Source organism: Rattus norvegicus, chromosome 6 (genome assembly GCF_036323735.1).
Source record: "Rattus norvegicus strain BN/NHsdMcwi chromosome 6, GRCr8, whole genome shotgun sequence".
Taxonomy (NCBI): domain Eukaryota; kingdom Metazoa; phylum Chordata; class Mammalia; order Rodentia; family Muridae; genus Rattus; species Rattus norvegicus.
Window position 1 is genome coordinate 107,987,943 of NC_086024.1, and position 19,922 is coordinate 108,007,864.

Consider the following 19,922-nt stretch of genomic DNA (forward strand, 5'->3'; position numbering starts at 1 on the left):
CTAGAAGCCATATAAACGCTGGATGAGCCTGACCTGTAATCCCTACCACTGAAGGTAGAGTTAGGATCCACAGAGCAAGCCGGCTTTCACTAGTGATGTGTATGCGATCTGGAGGTAATTGTGAGACCCTGCCTCAGTGAATAAGGGGGAAGAATGATTGAGGATGATCTCTGAAGTTAATTTCATGTTTCCATTCCATGTGAACGAGTAACCATGTGTTACTCGTTACCCCTTACATGGTCACACCTGCACATGTAAACATGCATGTATAACAGGTGCAACACAATACACATATACAACTGAAAAAAGGGGGAAAGAAGAAAAGTCTCTCCTTTGTAATAACATGGCATTACCACAAATAAAGCAAGCTAAACAATTTCACACATGGCGTGGGCTAAATATGGAACCTGAAAAATGTCGATTCTGGGAACTAGGAGGTGAGAGAGAGGTAGAGAGATGCTGGTCAGAGGAGAGGGTACAAAGCTATGTTTATGTGAGATGAAATTGTCTCTCTGCGTGTAGTGTGTATAGTGCAGGCATGTGAGTGTGCATGTATGATGATACCAGAGGAGGGTGTTGATTTTCCTCTACCCGTCTCTGCCTCATTCCTTTGAGACAGAGAACCTGAATGTCACTTATCCTCCATCTAGTTTGTCAAGTCCCCATGGCCATGGTCTCTCTGCTCACTATGGAGTTAGAGGGACGCATGCAGCTATGACTGGCTTTGAATATGCTTGCTGGAGGTCCAAATGCAGGTCCTCGTCATTACAAAGCAAGCATCTTTCCCCACTGAGCCATCTACTCAACAGTTGCAAGATATAATTAAACAAAAATTAGTTCCCAATTTCCAGATCAATGTTTCTTACAAGGACTCTAAGAGTGATTGGTATCAGAAGGACCCTGGGACCCCTTTATGGCGGTCATCTCCATGTATGCTCATTTGTGACTTAACACGTGTCAAATGACTGAAGGAGAGTAACTGTAACCTCTCTTTCATGACATTCAATCTTACAGTATACTTATTCCTCTTTCCAATTTCTTTCTCTCCTTCTGTTTTTCTTGGAATTTGTTGTGTAGTCAAGTCTGCCTTTGGCTTCTCTGTCCTCCTTCCTTAGCTCCCCAGTGCTGGGATCATGATGTGTGCCTTGGTGCCAGCTCTTCTACTTTTCCATTAAGAAAAAAAAACCCATCGTTCTTGAGATAAGATCTCACAATATAACCTAAGGTGACCTCATGCTCATGATCCTGCTGCCTCTACCTTCTGATCACTGGGATTATAGGCATGTGCCAGTGCGATCAGCTTCACAATATTTTTACTGTCTATATTTATTGTTATGATATACTTTGATCTACATAGTAAAATAAGGCAAGAACATTTCCTTATGTGTCTTACCATAACTACCTTCCTGTGAATGATTAAAAAAATCTAAAATCTCCTACTGTGGGACATTTATATCATACAGCACAATACGAAGCAGCCCTCACAGTGTACGTTAGTGGTTTAGATTTATCCCTCACAGTGTACGTTAGTGGTTTAGATTTACTCATTCCATGTAACCCCACACCCTCTTTGGCCTTAGTAACTATTATTTTACTCTGTTTTTATGAGTGTGACTTAAAGAAAGGCTGTGTTAACTATTTATTTTGTATGTGTATGTGGTGTAGGTTGGACACTACATGTGCCACAGTGTCCCTGTGCTATACTGACGACACCTTGAAAGGGTTCTATCTCTACCTCTATCTACCACATGAGTGCTGGGTCTTGAACTCAGGTTGTTAGGCTTGGTAGTGAGGACCCTCTGAGCCATTTTTCTGGCCTGAGTTTGATTCTAGAGTCTGAATACAAATGAGATCATAGAATTTTTTTTCTGCTTGTGCTTGCTTTATTTTACTTAACACATGGTGGTTTGACTGAGACTGGCCCCCATAGGTTCATATGTTTGAATAGTTGGTTCCCACTATTAGTGGAACTGTTTAAGAAAGGTTAGGGGGTATGGCCTTTTTGGAGAAGGTGTGTTATTGGGGCAGTCATTGAGGTTTCAAAGGCCTATGCCACTCCCTGTTGACTGTGTCTTGTGCTTGTGGATCGAGATGTAAGCTCTCCAGTGCTATGCCTATCTGCCCGATGGCGTGCTCCCACAGTGGTGGTCATAGACTCTAAACATCTAAAACTGTAAGCCCCCAATAGATGCTTTCCTTCTGGGTTGCCTTGGTCATGGTGGCTATCATGGCAATAAAAAGTAACCTAGACAGCATCATATTTTAAATGTTCGCCTATGCTGCCATCAGTCTTTCTGTCTCTCTCCTCTTCTCCCTTTTCACAGCCCCCCAGACAGATTCGAGTGTACAGACACACACTTTCTAAGACAGGCAGGGTCTTGTTATGTGGCTCAAGCTGGCCTTGAACTCATAATCCCTATGCCTTTGCCTCCTAAACGCTGAGATTATAGATGTGAACCACTGTGCCTGGCTCCAGAGTTTCAGTTTCTCCACCTCTATCCGCTGAAGCTGAGAGCTGAACCTATTTGAACTAAATCATTAACCTTAATGTCTCCCTTTAAAAGGCTGGATAATATTCCATTGTGTGAATGATTATCACAGTTTCTTTGTGTAGGAATCCACGGATAGCTACTAAATTGCTTCCAAACATTGGCTACTGTGAATGATACCATGTCGGTGAGCTTGGGTGCTAGCTATGTCTCTGGCAAACTGACTCCTTTCCTCTGAGTAAATAGCCAGAGTCGAGATTACGGGGTCACATGATAATTTTATTTTTAGACTCTGAATAGCCTCCATACTGTTTTTCCATAATGGCCACTTTAATTCACATTCCCACTTTCTTCACATTCTTCCCACACTTGCCATCTTCTGTTGTTTTGATAACAGCCATTCTATTTGGGGAGGGTAATACCTCACTGTGGTTTTAATTTGCATATTCCTGAAGAATAGTAGTATCATTTTTTTTTCATGGACCTGTTGGAGTTTCTCTGCTTACTTTTAGACTGACTGTTTTTTGATATTGGATTGAGTTCCTTGTGTATTTTGGATATCAACCTCTTAACTAAGTTTGCAAATGTATTCTATTAAAGGGCTACCCCTCCTCTTCGATGGCTTCATCTTCAGTGTGAGAGATTTGGAAAACGCTGCAGACCGTACTTGTCTATTTTCACTTTGTCATCTGATTTAGGGCTTGATCGCTATAAAGACATCGTCTGCTTTAATATTTCTCTGTAGGAGCTTTATGCTTTCAAGTCTCATGTTCTGGTGTTAAGGCCACTCCAAGCTGGTGTTTGTGTGTGCTGGAGGAAAGGGACCTGGTTTCATTCTTTTGTGTGAGCATATCCAGTTTTTCTCAGAACCATTAATTAAGGAGATTGTGTATTCTCTGTGGGCTTTGCTGGTTCCTTGTCAAAATTTAGTTGGCTGTACATTGTTAGGCTTGTTTCTTGGCATTCTCTGTGTACCATTAGCCATGAGTCAGGCTTTATGCAAGCACCACATCACTGTGATGACTAAAGCCTGCACAATCAGCATTAAAGAATGAGTTGTCTTTCTTTGCATGCATATAGCCAAGGGAACCTATAGCTATGTGCACACACACCACACCACACCACACACACACACACACACACACACACACCACATACACACACACTATACACACACACCATACACATACACATACACACACACACACCACACACACACATACACACACCATACACACACACACACACACACACACACACACACACACACACACACACACTGAGAGGGAGAAGATCAATCTAAACACAGATATAAACAAATGTAATTTTAAAAGGAAACCCATTATCCAATATCCCTGTATTATGGCCACCTGTGAGAATCCCAGGACCTAAAAAGAGGACCAGAGATTGCTAGTCAAGGGAATTTGTCTAAAGCCCAAGGTATATCCTATCCGTTACTGGTCTGACTGCAAGGTTCTAGCAGGCAGCCCTTGCCTTAGGATCTGGGAAGTGCCTTTGTGAGGCCAGTGGTTCTTAACTGCTTCTATAAACAGCATTCCACAGTTATTTTGGGTTTGTTTAGCTTTTTAAAAGTTTGTTATTGCTGATGTAATTTTTGCCCTGTGTATAGTAGTTGGAGACATATCCTTGCCTCCTGACTATTAAGCTTTGGGACTTTGTAAATACAAACTTTACTTTGACATGGCATCACTTCCAAATCCCAAAACATAACTACCCAGCACTAAGATATAAACACATTTGTTCCCAGACACGGGTTTTGAGACTGCAGATCATGGACTAACATTGGAAAGAGGAAAAACCCCCCAGCCTATATTATCATTTTGAGTTTGTTTGCCATGGACTGACTCCTCCTGACATGGTTGGATAAGTAATAGTAACAAAAATGATGAGTGGTCTCTTACGGGAAAGCCCACAAGCTGCAGCTTACAAGTTCTTGGTCAAAAGTAGATCCTTGGGTCTCCAGTGCCAGAGATTTGGACTAATCAATTCTGAGCCAAAGCTCAAGAATCATTATTGCCAAGTTCCAGAAAGAACTCACACCATGGTGCTGATGCTGTGACCTTTGAACAGATCTTTTTTAAAACTTAAAAACAAATGTGTTTGGTGAGTGTGTGTGAATGTGTGTGTGTGTGTGTGAATGTGTGTGAGTGTGTGTGTATGTGTGTGAGTGTGTGTGTGAATGGTGAGTGTGTGTGAATGTGTGTGTGAGTGTGTGAATATATGTGTGAGTGTGTGTGAATGTGTGTGTGTATGTGTGTGTGAGTGTGTGTGAATGTGTGTGAGTGTGTGTGTGTGTGTGTGTGTGTGTGTGTTCCTATGTTGAGGTCAGAAAAAGAGCAAGTTGCTGGAATCAGCCTTTGCTTTCCTCCCTGTGGATTCTGGGGATCCAACTTAGGCCATCAGGCTTGGCTGCAAGCTCCCTTACATACTATGAGAACATTTGTTTTCTTTCTGGATGTACCATGAGGAAAAGCTGACCCAAAATCTAGTTCCTGTCTTTTGTCAAAATGGAAAGAGTGTGGTCCTTAGCTGTTAGGATAAAAGGCTCCACATAAGCTGGGGAGATGGTTCAGTGGGTGCACATTTGTGAGGACCTGAGTTTGAATTCTCAGGACCCATGTAAGCCAGGCAGGGTAGTCTGTGTCTGTGATCCCTGTGTTTCTGTAGGAAGATGGGAAGCAGAGATAGGAGAATCTTGGAAGCTTGCAGGCCTTGTGTACACAGCTTCAAACGACCAGGAGACCCTGTCTCAAATGAAGTGGAAGAAACACTAATACCCAAGGTTTCCCTCTGACCTCCGTAGACACACTGTGGCATCCACTTACACTCACATATCACACACACACACACACACACACACACACACACACACCCCAAACTTCACATAACGTTGAAGGAAGAGATAAGGAGATTTGAGGAAGAGTGTCATCAGCTGTCAAATATAACGAATCCATGATCCAAGACATGGGCTGTCTTGTACCCAAACTCATTATCCTCCACAAGCCCCTAATGTGTTTCAGAGACGCTTACGTGTACTATGCACTTCATGTTCTATCTCTGCTCTTAATGCTGTTATTAAAATGAAGTAAGCAGAGCTGTCCTAATGGCAATTCTATCACAGGCTTAGCTGTGGCCCCTCCTCTGGTAATGAAGAAATCAAAAGACTCAGGGTTTTACACATTGCTGTATTTATTTTATACCTTAGGGTTTCTGGAAAGATTGCTGTGTGTGGCAAGGCCTTCAGGAATACGGGGTTGGCTAACCAAAACAGGTTGGGTGGGATTGTACATATTCACAGAGTAGTGTGCAGAGAGACCATCTTTTTATCTCAGTTAATGGTGAGAGAATTCTTCAAAGAAAACTGTGAGGGACACTTTTCAAAAGCGAGGAGTCTTTAGGGGTCAGAGGGATAACTCAGTGGTTAAGGGCAGTGGCAGCTTTTCAGAGGTCTTGGGTTTGGTTCCAAGAACCCACATTCTGACTCAGAACCGGCTATAACTCTTGTCACCCTCTTCTGGCCTCCAGTAGGCATTGCACACACATGGTGAGCATACATGCAGGCGAAACATCCCTACACATAAAATAAAATGGAAAAAAAAAAGGGCCTTTGTTGTTCATCTTGAGAACAATTATATCTCAATGTATCTTTGTAGACCATCTATTCTGAAATCATATTGAATTACAAAACACATTACACAAGCAGTTGGACAGACCAGCCTGCTTGCTCACTTTATTTGTGTGTTACCAGTTTCCAACCATCTGTGAATGAGTAACAAAAGCTTGTATATTAGGCACCTTCTCTTCCCAGTGGCAAAATACTGGAGGTAAACAATTTACAAGGAGGAAAGGCTTCTTTTTGGCATGAAGTTTTAGAGATTTTTAACCCATGGTCTCTTGGTCCTATGCTTTAAGCTTCGATGGTGGAAGATGCTGGTGGGAGCACTGTGTACCTCATGGCTCCGGGAAGTAGACTGTGGGAGGAGCCAGTCTCCTCATACACCCTCCACGGACTCTCCATATACCCTACTGGGCCCCACCTCTGACTTAAAGTGCTTACCACCTACCAGTAGGGCACATACAGAGTTCCTGGCACATCCAGGTTCCACTCACCGACCCCTTCAGACTTCAGAGTACAGTTCCTAAACACAGGTCATTCTCAGTGTGGCAAGCGCACTAACGTTATGTGAGGAAACAACACTGACTGGTCTATTTTTTTTGAATCCATATATTATTGAAATCTGTGGTTATCGGTGTCATTTGTAGGTGTTGGAGCCTACCCAAGATCACCTGCTGACTTAGCAGCCTTGTCCTCTGGCTTCGTTCAGTCGGAAGCCATCTTTAACAGTCTGCCATTTTAGAAGAATGCCTCTCCATTTACATCTAACTGGTGTTTTTCATTATTTACATATTTATGCACAGCAGTGCTGACAAATGTGCATATTGCCAAGGAAACTTGAAATTTTCTCCTCCAGACTCATGAAAATGAAGAGTCCAGATCATTCATCCTTAATGACTTGGGGTAATTTAATTTTTTTGTTTGTGATTAATTCATTAAAGTATAAATTACTGATCCATTATTGGTGTTGGTAACATTGACGTACACATCTACTGGTAACTATTTAGTAACAACCACCTTGTCCTACCTCCAACTACAGCTTCCTAAAATAATTTGAGACAGGCTTTTAAGTAGTCCAGTGAGGCCTCAGACTCCCTAAGTAGCCAAAGATGGCCTTGAACTTCTGATCTCTCGGGCCTCCACCCACTGAGTGCTCATATTACAGGTGGCTGCCATTTACTCAGTGCTTGGGGAAAGCCGAATCCGAAACCCAGTCACAAGTGGTCAAACATCACATTTCAGGACTTCCACATTAAGCTGTCCATTCAAGTCACCCTTGCTCATTTGAATGTCAACTCTTCTCTTCTTGCCCAAGGATATTGTACATAGATTCCCTTTTGTACCAGCCACAAAGCGCTCCCAACGCTGTGTGTGGTGTAAACGTTGAATAAATAAAGCCACGAGGTTAGCAACAATATCTCTGACGAACGCACAGGCTCATTTTAATTTAGAGGGCACCAGCCCCACGTCAGTGAGGGATTTAAAAGCTACTGGGATAGCACCCCAGGCCAGAATCGTGAGCATCTTGGAGCCACTAAAGTTTCCGTACCCGGTCATCCTAGCAGCGAGGAGAGGAGCCTTGGCTTGCTTGAGACAGCCCCTCGGTTTTCTAGGCAGCTGCTTGGTGGCCAGGAATCTGCAGACTATTTTTTTCCTCCGCCTGCTGCACAGAGCCTGATCCATACCTTGGGCGGTGCTAGGACAGGTGAGCCTGGCGGCGGCGACCTGCGGACCTGTTCAGGTGTCAGGGTCCCGCTCGCTGAGCGCCACTCAAGCCAGGTGCGGGCACCCAGGTGCGCGGCGCGGGGCTGCAGCTGCTCTGGGTCCCCGACAGCGGGCGCCGCTGCCGCAGCGGCCGAGCCGAGCGCCTGGGCTGCGCGACTCCAGGCAGCTCCTTGGCGATCGGTCCCTGCCGGGTGGCCAAGAGCTCCGCCCGGGGGCGCCCCGGGGTCCCTGTTGCTGCGGGCGCCGAGGGGGCGGATCCGGTCCGGACCGGCGAGGGGCGAGGGAAACACCCCGGGAGCCCCGCGCCCTGGCACCATGGGACCCGCCGCGCCTCCTCCTGGGTCTGGGGCTGCACAGTCTGCTCGTTGAGCCCCTTGCGGTCGCCGCCTCGGAGAGTGGCACCAAGGAGGTGGAAGAGGAGGAAGCAGAGGCGACACTAGGGAGATCAGTGCCCGGACGGATTCGGCTGCCCCTCCACCCCTGAGAGCTGGCGACTCCCGGGTTCCCCAACCTTACCATGCTCCGGGCGCCAGCCGGGCTTTAGGAGAAACTGAGACGCCGGAGCGAGTCGAGGCAATTCTTTGGTTGCTAAGGTAATTGTACTTAGACAAAACGGGACAAGAACCAGGGGAAAGGGAAGAAAAGCCGCACCCGCGCCCCGATCTGTATGGCTTGCATTCCTCGGGGGTGGGCGCCTGTCCATTTCAGATGCGTGACAGGTGCGGGTGTGTGTCTGCAGTTTGGGACTGTGCACGGCGAGCTTACGTAAGTGACTCGGCGAGCTGGCGTGCGGACTTGTGTGGGATGGGTGCAGGTCTACATGGAAATCGCCTTCCCGGCTTTGGGGTGGGACGCGCTCCGCGCCTGGGCCTGGAGGGCGTGCGGGGCCCCAGAGGCTCTCTCTTCTTCCCAGCCATTCAGTTCCGAGAGCGCAGGTTGGGAAGTCTACCTCCAGCAACTTTTCTGGTGAATAAGCTCCTGGTTTGTGAAAGGGCGAGGCTCGGTGGTGAGGTGAGGAAGGCAGGGGAGGGTGGTGAGGTCTGAGGTTTGGGAATCGTCTTTACAGACAGTAGGTATAGCCTTTTCTGAGCGGGTCAGGCTGCTTAAAAAGTGTGATGAGAGAAGTGACCCAGAAAATTTAAATTTGTTCAGAGGAAAGCTGCGGGTTTTCATTCTTTTTTAATGACAAAGTGGGAGCGCTTTCTCTCTCGTGGAGACAAGTGGCATTACTAAGTCTGCAAATAAATTCAAGATGTTTTGAATCTCGTTGGTTTGGAATTATTCCCGCAGCACAGCATTGGTGTCTGCTTAGAAACTGGACCTGTAGGTAAGTTCTGATCCATGCCCTTTTAGCAGACCCAAAGGAAAAATTGAAAGGCAATCATGAGTCGTAAAGTCCACCATTACATCCTTTTCTCTCTAGGGACAATGGGAGAGTAAGACCTGGGTTGGTGCCTGTCAGAATGTTACAGGATGGGTTGCCAGTATGTGCGCGATGGTTGGAAGACCTTTGCTGTGGAGGTCAGCGCACTATAAACAAGGCGCTCACAAGTCAGTTTTCACAAGTAGGTAGGTGGGTGATTGTGCGCAGTTGGATCTGGGCTGCCTGGAAGTTTCTGTGACTCCTATATTATTTTATCCTTACTCTGAACTTACTTTTCATTAGAAGGGACTTACTCCATCAAAGTGGAGGACGGAGGGCTGTCCCCCCAGACACACCTTTGGATGCCAAAGACAGCATGCACGGGGAGAGCAGGATGATACAGTGTTTGAGTTCTTTGATATGGCTGTTAATCTAAATCGTGTGGATACCGAGGTGATCTTGGACACTGTAAGTTCCAGTGTGATGAAAGCTTCCTTCCACCAACTCCTTCTTTCCCTAAAGCAGCTGCAGAGTTTAGAAATGTCAGCTGTTGGGAGGTAATTCGGTGAAGGGGTTAGCTCTCGGTGTTTTCCTTTCCATAGTCTTAACTTTGCTTTTCATTCTTCTTATGAAATTTCAGTTAACATTCCCTGAGCTTATTCTGCTGAGAGACTTTCAGTAAAATGTCTTTCTTTGAAGCTATCAATTCGTCACATTAAATGTGACAGAAAAGGATGCCTGTGTGGCTGCCATGTCTCTTTAAATGAGACTTGTTTGTTTATTTATGATTTATGAAATCAGATAGCCAACATAAATGTTTTTTTTAAATGAGCAAACATTACTTACAAGGGAAAAAAAAGAATCATTGGGCAATGGAATTTGCCAGTAAATTTCAACATCTTACTGTCCCACAGGAATGGAAGTGTGTGTGTGTGTGTGTGTGTGTGTGTGTGTGTGTATGTATGTGCGTGTGTGTGTGTGTGTGTGTGTGAAGGTAAGATCCTTCTGGTCCCTGTGTTTCTGACTTTCTCTCATATGTTTCTATTTCCCGAGGTCCTGCACGTTCCAGGGGTTAAACGTAAGATAAGAGGGAGAAGCTGTCTACCACATTTTATTATTTTCTTTTCAAAAGGGATGCTCTCAGAGGGCTCAATACTGGGATTAATTTTTCCTTTAGCTCTGCGGCTTGTTTTAATTCTTAGTGCTTTGAACCTCAAAGTGCCTTTAACCTCCTTGCTTATTTTCAGAGCATCTGGGAAAGTACATTTAATGAATTTCATCTTCATTGTAACATATGGTGCCATATAAATAATTACTATAATACCGTCCTGCTGTATAGAAAGGAATAGAAATATGAAATAAACCTCCGTGCAGAATGATATGGATAGGGAATAGTTAAAAAAAATCAGTTTTACTTTCCCCTCATGATTAGCGAAGTACCACTCACCTGTTGGAAACAATCTGGGGAGAAGACTCTTTAGAATGTCTGTCCTACAGACTGACACAGCTGTTGACATTTTTTCAAACTACATTCCTCCAGATGTTGAGCTTGCCAAGCCTTCATGGACCTCCCTCCCTCACCCTGGATTTTCAAATGTCACAAATAGAAGTTCTATCTTGTTGAACGCTTGGGAAGTAATGCCTAATACTTTAGGTGATTTCAGTAGGATTTGGTTGCAGTTTTCCATTCGAGGTCCTTATTTTTCAAAAACAGTTGTCTGCCCTTCGGGAGCCAGTGCTCCTGCTTTGGCTGGGAGGAGCTGGGATCAGGGAGGCGCTGGGATGCTGGGATGGGGTGCCTCTTCAGAGGTTGGCAGTAAAGCAAGCGGCAGAAGGAACGGTGGCCATTCAGGTGGGAGACCTGGGTTGTGGTTGTGGTTTGTCTGTAACTCTTCTGGAAGGGCAGGGGACTTTCAGATTTAACTCAGTGAGCTTAGGACCTATGTGTTGCCTTGACTTTTGATGAGAACGGTCTCTGTTTGAAGAGGGATAATTCAAACAGGCAGCTGGGGCTCACCCCCAGAGGTTCTGGTTCACTCCTCCTGGAGTTAGCCTGTGAATTTATCCTTTCATCATATGTCTGACTCTGCTGACCCTGTGAGACCAATAACCCTTTCGGAGCCAAAGTTTCCCACTCCCGGCAGCAACCACGTTCCCCTGGACTTACCTGCCAGCAATTTGGTTTCCAGCAGGTTGGTCAGGAAACGCTGGCTTGGATCAGTACCAGTTTTCTCTACAGGAGGTAAACTTTCCAAACTAGTCAAGATAGAAAAGAGACACCCAGAACTTGGGACTGTGGAGTTTGTATTAAGAGTAATTATTAGGGGTTGGGGATTTAGCTCAGTGGTAGAGCGCTTGCCTAGCAAGCGCAAGGCCCTGGGTTCGGTCCCCAGCTCCGAAAAAAAGGAAAAAAAAAAGAGTAATTATTAGTCACGTAACCCAGTTCTTCAAACAGCAGGGAATGGAAGACTGCTTACACATAGGCAATTAAATTGAACAGTAACCTTAATGACTTGCATTAAATAACTAGGAATACGGGCCCGAGACCTTGTAAACCTTGAACCAAATGCCCCTCTGCTGCATTCTGCATCCTGTAAGAGGCTGTCACATGGCAATTGGTCCTCCTTCTCTGTAGGTCCCTCATCTGCCCACGGAACCAGCTGCTGATCAGAACCTCAGAAGATGATGTATTTGTGCTGAACACATACAAAACCTGGCCCCATTTATTATTAGCTAATATTATTTATTACCTGTGGAGGTTAGTTTTAATTGTCAATGCGACACAACCGAGATCTACCTGGAAAGAGAGTCCTGGCGAGGGATTATTTGAATATGTCTGTGGAAGATTGTTTTAGCTGTCTTTACTGATGGGGAGGAGCCAGCCTGAAAGTGAGTGGCACCATTCCCTGGTTTGGGGCACGGGACTTGATTGGAGTAGGAGAAACGAGCTAAGTATTAAGCATGCATGCAGCATTCTCTCTGCTCTTGATGACTGATGTTTTGGGACCAACTGCTTCTAGCTCTTACCCCATGACTTCCCCACAGTGATGGGCCAGAAACCTTGAGCTAAAACAGACCCCACACCTTTCCCTCTCTCTCTCTCTCTCTCTCTCTCTCTCTCTCTCTCTCTCTCTCTCCACACACACACACACACACACACACACACACACACTTATATGCGTGTATATATTGGTCCAGGTATTTTATCACAGCAGCACAAATGAGACATTTCCTATCCTACATTGTTTGGCTACTATCTGCATAATATTCACACCATATTAATTATTGTAATTAACCTAGAGATGGCTTAATGAATGCAAAGGAGTACTCGAAGATTAGATGTAAAGGACTTGATTTTTCAGGATTGTGTCTGTGGAGGGTCCTGGATTCATCCCCTATGGATCCTGGAAGAAGACTTCTCCAGAAAGGGAAGAGAGAGTTTATTAATAACGACATAAACCATGAAAGCAATAAATAGAGCGGGCAAGGACTCCCTGCTATCCCCTCCTCTCAAAAGTCTGAGCTCTGCTCATTTGAGAGATGGGTGCCCATTTTGCAATTAGGTAAACTAAGGCTTAGAGAAATAAATTAACTTGCACCCAAAGATAGCACGTAGTTGCATCAGAAGTCAGACCCAGGCCCTTCTAGTCCTGGAGGGAAGTTCTTCTTACCTGCTTCTACTGAGCCCCTGTGGTTGCCTGTGATAGGCAGGAGATTCAGCCTGCGTGGGGTTCCAGGTAGCTGCCATAGCCCATTTAGAACGTTTGCTCCTCCTTCCACAGTTTTCTACTGAAGGGAAAGCCCTCCCTTCTACTTGGATACTAGACACAGAGTACAGAGGGCACTCGTGTTTGGGACACCACAAACATATTTCATTACTGGGCTGTGTGGGAGAGGCTTACTGCACAAGCAAGATGACTTGACTTCCAATCCCTAGCATTCAAATAAAAAACCTTACCTGTGATGCCAGCACTGGAAAGGCAGAGACAGGGGAACCCTAGGACTGCTGCCCAGTCAGTTTAGATAACTTGGTAAGCTCTGGGTTCAGTGAGAAAAGCTTTATCTCAAAGGGTGGAGGGCTAGCAAGATGCTCAGTGACTGGAGGAGCGTCCTGCCAACCTTGATTCCCTGGGTTTGATTCTTGGGACATCCAAGGTGAAAGGTGAAAAATGACTCCTCAGAATAGCTCTCTGATCTCCACACGTGCATTGTGGCACACATACTCCCCCCAAAGTAAATAAAGCTGTGAGTACAACATAAAAAAGAAGATAAAGAGTGAGAGAGGAAAGGCACAGGGATTAGAGGGAAGTACCTTATACAGACTGCTGGGCTCCTTAGGTGCACACGGGCATGCTCACACCCTCACATGTGTGCACATGCACACACACACACACACACTCACACACTCATTCAAAAATACAGCACACATACACACAAGCACTCACACAAAATATACCACAGTCACCATAGTCACACACACACACACACACACACACACTCACACACTCACACACTCATTCAAAAATACAGCACACATACACACAAGCACTCACACAAAATATACCACAGTCACCATAGTCACATACACACACACACACACACACACACTCACACACTCACACACTCATTCAAAAATACAGCACACATACACACAAGCACTCACACAAAATATACCACAGTCACCATAGTCACATACACACACACACACACACACACACTCACACACTCACACACTCATTCAAAAATACAGCACACATACACACAAGCACTCACACAAAATATACCACAGTCACCATAGTCACATACACACACACACACACACACACACTCACACACTCACACACTCATTCAAAAATACAGCACACATACACACAAGCACTCACACAAAATATACCACAGTCACCATAGTCACACACACACACACACACACACACACTCACACACTCACACACTCATTCAAAAATACAGCACACATACACACAAGCACTCACACAAAATATACCACAGTCACCATAGTCACATACACACACACACACACACACACACTCACACACTCACACACTCACACACTCATTCAAAAATACAGCACACATACACACAAGCACTCACACAAAATATACCACAGTCACCATAGTCACACACACACACACACACACACACACACACACTCACACACTCATTCAAAAATACAGCACACATACACACAAGCACTCACACAAAATATACCACAGTCACCATAGTCACATACACACACACACACACACACTCACACACTCACACACTCACACACTCATTCAAAAATACAGCACACATACACACAAGCACTCACACAAAATATACCACAGTCACCATAGTCACATACACACACACACACACACACACACTCACACACTCACACACTCACACACTCATTCAAAAATACAGCACACATACACACAAGCACTCACACAAAATATACCACAGTCACCATAGTCACATACACACACACACACACACACACACACTCACACACTCATTCAAAAATACAGCACACATACACACAAGCACTCACACAAAATATACCACAGTCACCATAGTCACACACACACACACACACACACACTCACACACTCACACACTCATTCAAAAATACAGCACACATACACACAAGCACTCACACAAAATATACCACAGTCACCATAGTCACATACACACACACACACACACACACACACACACACACACACACACACAATCAAATAAAAATGTAAAAATCAAATACTTGACTGGACAAATGAATTGGTTTTTTATCTGCAGTTATTAAAATTAGAGTTGTTTAGACATCGACTTCTGTGGATAGTCTGGTCACACCATCAAAGGAGAGAGCCACCTTTAAGTTGAGCCCTGGAAGCACTCACTCCCTAACTCTCTAGCATTGGTTTCCTCCGAGGCTGTGTTCTTGCTAAAGGGAATCATTCACTCGGCCTGCTGAGATGAAGTCTCCCACATCAGTGTGCTACAGTGCTGGAATTCTCTGGAAGTTCTCAAGCCACTGGCGTTGCCTTCGCTGTGACCAGGCTGGCCCAGAGCCCAGACAGAGAACCACTGCTGTTTGAACTTCCATTTTTTTCATCTGTCAGATAAACGCAGCCGCTCCATCCCCTGAGTGGGTGAGACTGATGACAGAAGGTTGTGTATCGTGTCAGTCGGTGAGAAGCTGGAGAAGATGGATGTGCCACATGGGTGTGTGTGTGTGTGTGTGTGTGTGTGTGTGTGTGTGTGTGTGTGTTTCTGGGTGGCTTTTTCTTGACTGGAAACACCCAGAATTGTCTGGGAAGGGGAACCTCAGTTTAGAAAATGCTACCACCAGATTGCCTGTAGACAAGGCTACAGGGTGATTCCTTGGTTAATGGTAGATGCAGGAGTATCTAGCTCTTGGGGGCCTGTACCCACCCCTGGGCAGGTTGTCCTGGGTTCTATAAGAGGTGGGTTGAGTAAGCCATTAAGAGCAAGCCTCTAAGCAGCACTTCTCCATGGCCTCTGTACCAGCTCCTGCCTCCAGGGTCCTGCCTTGTGTGAGTTCCTGTCCTGACTTCCTTTGATGATGGACTATGATGTGGAAGCACGAGATGAATCAACCCTCTCCTCCCCAAGTTGGTTTTGATCTTTATCCCAGCAATAGAAAGCATAACTAAGATGGGTATTTCATGAGAATATTTTCTAGCTGATGTTTGTGCTACTGGGGATTGAAATCAGGGCCTTGTACGTATTAGGCAAGCACTGTGCCACTGAGCTACACCTCCAGCCTTCTTCCTACATTTTATTTTAAAACAGGGTCACTCCATAGCCCAGGTAGGACTTGAACTTCAGCTCATCCCACTCCGCCTCTGGAGCTGCTGGGATTACAGGTTTACACTCTCAGGCCCAGTGTTTTGACAAGGAATCATTAGATGTTTATTTGTGAGTAATGAACCCTTACTGTTCTTGTCGAGGACTTAACAGTATCTATGTAGCATCTGATGGACTGAGTCCTTCTCAAACCCAGCTTCACAGATCCTTCTTGGGGACTGGATCGGCCTCATGTAAGGCTAATAGTCCAAACATCTGAGTGGAAGAGGACAGAGCACCCCAGATCTCCCCTTGGGAGCCAAGATGCTTACGAACCTTGAGGCTGAAGGCAGGGATGTTGGTGAAAGCACCTGTACCTGCAATGAGATGACCTCAGACGCATCGAGCAAATGGAAGATGATGGGTTGGTGTCGTTGTGGTACCGGGCAGACTAGTCCAATGAGGATGTAAGCGGGGCGGTTATAATCTCATCTTTACTGGAACTCAGGTCTTACTTATTTCCTGTGAGACTATGTCTTGCTGTGTTTCCAGGTTGATCTTGAACTTGTAGACTCAATTAAATCTAAACTTCCTGAGTAGCTAGGACTACACTGCCTCCTGGCTTAAACTCAGATTTTCTTGGACTCCAAAGTCCTAAGTCTGTGATGTATCTCAAGTTGGAGGCTAAACAGATTCCTCCCCTCCTGAGATATTTTTAGTCATTTTGGAGACAAGGTAGATATAACCAAAAAATAATAAATAATAACTGAAAGGACTGTGAGTGTCTTCTTAGGAAGGGGTAGCATTTACATGGCCGGGCACTGACAGAAAAAAAACACAGCTCTCACCTCAAAGTGAATGAGAGATGGTTTATTCTGGAGCCAAATTTGAGTGACCATTGAAAGCATGGATCTAGCTTACCCTAGGTTCCAGGTTCCCATGTGATGGCAGCCTCATGGAGTTATAAATCAAGGCATTTAAAAGTGCATTGGTGGAAAACAGCAGAGACAGTTATATCAAAATGGGGGAATCTCTCCTTTAGGCCTCGGATGCTATCTGATGACAGTCTTGGCTTTGAGGTTGATGGAAGCTAGAAGTCTGACAAGTTAATAGATTTCAAAAAAGTTTTGAATCTGTGACTAAAAACTTTTTTTTTTTACCTAAAAACCATTAGGTCTAGCACAGAGGTGAGCAAGCAATGGCTACTGCAGGGAGTAGGGCTAAAAGTAGCTTAATGTAAGGTAACTGGACTCTGGATCTGCAACATCCCAACCTCCCCACACCATTGCACTTCAAATTAGTCAATCAGACTTGGTAGATGCAGCTTCTTTCTAGAAATCCCCGTTCATAAGAAAGTAGACAGGAGGTGCATATGACACTATTAGTTTAGAGACAGCATATTGGACCTGTCAAAGAGACAGGCTTTAGAAACTAGGAAGAAATCTCAAAAGTGAGAGAAATAACAACACAATTTTTCAAGTGAGAGATAGTGATAATAACTGGTCCTTAAATCTTATAGAGTAAAAGCTAACATAATGGGTTGGGGTTATGCTTCAATGTTAGAGCTCATGCCTAGCATGTCTAGGGTCCAGTATTCTGTCCCCAGCCCAAAAACCTAAACAGAAACTAACAAAAGCCTTCATAATAACCCCCCCCCCCGCCAGGTCACAGTTGGTAGAATGGTACTCGGGCTCTTTACTGACCCCTCCCGCTCTCCCCTGCACCCTCTCCATGTCCCAGCACCATACCTTCAGCTGCATTATTGTGGGTCTGCTTCCATTAAGAAATTCATTCCAGGAGAGCAGGGACTTCCTTATTCCCTGGCAGAACTTGAGCGTCTGCTGTGGATTCTGGTTCATAGTAATTAAGAACAGTATGTGGAAGGAACAAAGGAAAAAGCATTAGGAAATGTTGCAAGTTGAAGTATGTAATAGGACTAACTAGGTCAGGTAAACAGGGAACCAGAAATCGTGATTTTTTTCTCTAAACACGCTTGCTTTGTAACAGGCACACACAAGGCTTTCCCTCCCAGAAAGAGAGGCATGTAAATCTATTTTTTCTTAAAATATGACCCCCCCCCAACGCCTTTTAAAATAGAGGTGTGGTACTGTTGTTGTAAAAATATAAAAATAAAAAAGTATTGGTGTCTTTTATCCCGCTAGGTCCACACCACGGTGCCCTAAGATATCTGCTAGATATCTTGGCGGAAACACATCCCCACTCCTCAGCGGCCCAGTGTCTCTTGCTGTCACACACTTTCCTATACTCAAACCCTCACATAAAAGAACACACAACACAATAATCTTTGACCCAATTGGTAAGGTATAATTGCCCACTTAAACATACAAAGCCCGGTACCATCCATCCCTTAAGAACATTGATAACAACCTGTAAATACACAGAGCAGAATCTTAACATCACCACCTGCCATGGCTTCTCCTCCTCCTCCTCCTCTTCCTCCTCTTCCTCCTCCTCCTCCTCTTCCTCCTCCTCCTCCTTCTCCTCCTCCTCCTCCTCTTCCTCCTCCTCCTTCTTCTTCCTCTCTCTCTCTCTCTCTCTCTCTCTCTCTCTCTCTCTCTCTCTCTCTCTCTCGTCTCTTCCTTTCAATGGCAAGGTTCTGGTGAAGTCACCTGATTCCTGAATATGTGACTAGGCAGCTGTCCTTGGGGCAGTGGAATTAGCATCAAAATACAGTAACTTCAGAGCAAACCACAACATGGTACTCCATTGTTTCTTTTCTTCCAGTTTCTTCTTTTTCTCTGAGATATGTAGAACAGACTTGTGGTCCTCCTGCCTCAGCCTGCTGAGTACTGAGATCGCAGTGCGCCACCATCATGCCTGGCTATGCTTCCTTCTGTTTCTGTGCTGAAGTCAAAGCAGCTACCCACGTATGGTGGCGGACGGCAGCTGGTGCTGGCCTTCTGGCTTGGAAGGTGTTAGAGACCGGTGAGCTCTGCCTTAAAACTGACGGGCGTGTGATGATGCCCAGAGAACCCCGTGGTTGTACTTTTAATTGTTAATTCCGACTAGAGAAATCAGTGTGCTCACTTACAACCCAGAGCAACACTTGTTTGTATTTTAAGTGTTTGTGACCTCTCTAGAAATAAAGACTGAGCACTTAAGCTAAACAAAGCAAAAACCAGTTTGGTACACTTGCCCTAAACTGCATGCGTTTAGATCCCGAGTCAGGCAGGAGGCACCCTTGATTTTCTACCTTATATCCTATTGCAAAGGCTGAGTTCACCATCCAGTCAGAATAGAAAGGGTGCTTTCAGGAGGAATGGCCACATCAATATAGCTGGAATGTTTCTCTTTGGGGGAAGACACTAGGGCTCAGCGGCCAGCTTCCGGGTATGGGGCAATAGACAACACAGGCAACAGTAGCCGATCTGCAGTCTTTGCAAGGGCAGGACATGGCCTTGAGGAGGGCTGAGGTGAGGGGGACATGACCGACAGAGTGCTCCTGAGACAGCCTGTGACAAACAGAACTTCCTCACTGGACTGGCGTGGGAGCTGCATCTCCCTTGTCACAGTGGCTGCAGGGTCTGCTCTCTTTCTGATCCTTGTCCTCCCTGTCCCTACCACTCAGTGAGTCCCAAGCCAACAACCTTTGGCTCAATGCTTAAGAATGCTTAACTGGAGAAAAAAAAGACCAGAGGCCATCAGGACGTCATATAAACATGGAGTACAGACAGAGTCTACCCCAATGAGAGCAGAGCAACAAAGAGCGAGGTGTGTATGAGCAGACAACACTCCCTTCCCCAGTACAGGTTCTTAAATACATCTGGTGTTAGTGAACTTCAGGGGTCAGAGAAATCAGGGCTGGGAAAATCTGCGCTGAGGGCAAAACAACAATGAGTTAATATTTGTTATGTTCCCTGAGACAAAAATACAAACATAC

General features: G+C 45.2%; 1 protein-coding gene across 12 annotated transcripts in view; it reads left to right on the plus strand.

Annotated features, from left to right (window-relative positions):
- Rgs6 (regulator of G-protein signaling 6) overlaps positions 1-19,922 on the plus strand; it is a 651,590-nt gene that overhangs the window by 112,060 nt on the left and 519,608 nt on the right. The window contains exon 1 of one of the 12 annotated variants that reach the window (XM_039112785.2): positions 8,518-8,616. The exons of 7 other annotated variants lie outside the window; for them this stretch is intronic. The gene's annotated coding sequence lies outside the window, so the exon portion shown is untranslated. Of the gene's footprint in view, positions 1-8,517; positions 8,617-8,665; positions 8,863-8,938; positions 9,179-19,922 lie in introns of those variants that run through there. 4 more of the 12 variants (NM_019342.1, XM_063262370.1, XM_039112783.2 and 1 more) reach the window with 4 other exon arrangements.